This window comes from Arachis duranensis, unplaced genomic scaffold (assembly GCF_000817695.3).
Source record: "Arachis duranensis cultivar V14167 unplaced genomic scaffold, aradu.V14167.gnm2.J7QH unplaced_Scaffold_169931, whole genome shotgun sequence".
NCBI classification, from domain to species: domain Eukaryota; kingdom Viridiplantae; phylum Streptophyta; class Magnoliopsida; order Fabales; family Fabaceae; genus Arachis; species Arachis duranensis.
The window spans coordinates 10,091-12,000 of record NW_026264295.1 but is presented as its reverse complement, the minus strand read 5'-3'; the positions used below and the strand labels follow the sequence as shown (position 1 = coordinate 12,000).

At 38.8% G+C, this 1,910-nt stretch overlaps 1 pseudogene; it reads left to right on the top strand.

Moving 5' to 3' along the window:
- Positions 1-440: 440 nt before the first annotated feature.
- LOC110277162 (protein OBERON 3-like) lies at positions 441-1,542 on the top strand (annotated as a pseudogene).
- Positions 1,543-1,910: the final 368 nt, after the last annotated feature.

Sequence of the window (1,910 nt, the reverse complement as noted above, 5' to 3'; positions counted from 1 at the left end):
CATCCCTAAAAGTAGCTTAAACTTACTAAAAACTATATAAAAACAATGCCAAAAAGCGTATAAATTATCCGCTCATCAAATGTCACCCCTTATGGCACTTCCTATCCAACAGTAGTTTTGTTATAACTGAAGAGAAGAAAAAAAACAAGAAAAAAAGACAAATAGGTCCCTGACCTTTTACTCCGCAGATATTTTTGTCCTTGACCATTAAAAAATACTTTTTAAGTCCCTGACGTCCTTAAAAGTTCTACGGATCAGTTCCTCCATCCAAAAGCCACCGTCAGGCCCACCAAAAAAGACTGATGTGGCTCCCCCTCTGCTTACCTGGTATCACGGCTACCCACGTGACACGTTAGTGGGATGGAGCTTTTGAAAAATGCACACAGAAGTCCCTGTCGCTCAATGCGACATCGTTTTGTGTGCTGTCCTAATCCTTAAAGCCCACAAGCAGCAGCATGGTTGGTGGTGCTAGCTCAGGATTGCAAGAACTCACCCTCAGCTACCTCTGTGATGCACAAGGGCTAGGTCTTGCTGCTGATAAGGATATTCCTATTCTTGGTAAGAGCTTATTGCTGAATAATCATTCTTTAGAAAAAGGTGTTAGCCACAAAGGCAAAGAGATTCTTGTTTCTGAGAATTCAAATCATTTTGATGTTGGTAAATTTGTTGAAAGAGATTTCTTGAGCCTGAGTGATGCCAAAGAGAATAACTCCTCAAAGCGATCAGTTGAGGAAGATGAAGAGGAGCAAGAGAGTAATAAGGAGAAGAAGCCATGACTTGAGACACTGAATCTCTCTCTTGCTTTGCCTGATGTCTCATTCTCTCTCACCGCTTCAAACGCCATACAAAATGGTGCTGATCAGAAACAACCACAACCCCTTCGGCCTAAACCTAGCAGGCCCTCAACTACAACATGGTCTAATAATGATTGCACAGCTACAACTTCTTTATCTTACTCTTACTCTCACCCTTTCTCACACAACCTAAGTTGCTCGCTTACCCGTAATTCAACTGATAATTTTGACTACTCTATGAGTAAGGATGACCAAATTGGAATTGTGGGGAGGGGACTAATAGTTCTGTTCACAGTAGGTTCAAGCCAATTCGAGATGGGGTTGGTTTTTCCAATCATGGTGGTGGTATTAGCTCCTTTATGCAGGAAAATAGCCAGTTTAAGACTACTAGTTTGGATAATCATTCCTTTTTCCTTTCTGAATTGCCTGCTAGACCAAGATTTAAAACTCAATCTGGGGACTCAAGGGGTAGGAATTCAGAGAATGTGAGAATCTTGGAAGGGTTAGACTGTGGGGGAAGATGAAGAAGCTCTTAAGGCCTGAGAGGATCCTGAGGGGAGTTGTTTATGAGTCTGTTCCCGCCGCAGCACTGATGATTCAGGAGCTTGCTGATGAAGTCATAGCTTTAACCAAGAAATACCTAAAGAATCTCATTGAGAAGCCTGACAAAAAAGATGAATTAGTTAGCCTACAAAGCAGGCTTGAAAGGAGATCTGACCTCTCCAAAGAGACTCTTTCCTCTTTCTAAAAATTTTAAGTTTGGTGTCATTTTGTTGTTTTTCTCTTTCCTCATTTCAAAAATCAAATCTTTTTCATAAAAATTTTTCAATCATATCTTTCTAATTGCTAATCTCAAAATCTTTTTAATTAACTAATTGATTCAGTTTTCAATTTGCTTTGATCTTATTTTCTTTTAATTTTCGAATTTTTATTTTATTTTCCTTTTGTTTTTATTTTATTTTTCGGTTAATTCAAAAAAAATATATATTTTTATCTATTTGCAATCCATATCATTTTCCTTTATCCATTATGGACCTAAGTGGGATTGATCAGTCCAGAAGGACTCTGGGGTCATATGCTAACCCCATTACAGCTGCATATGGGAGTAGCATCTGT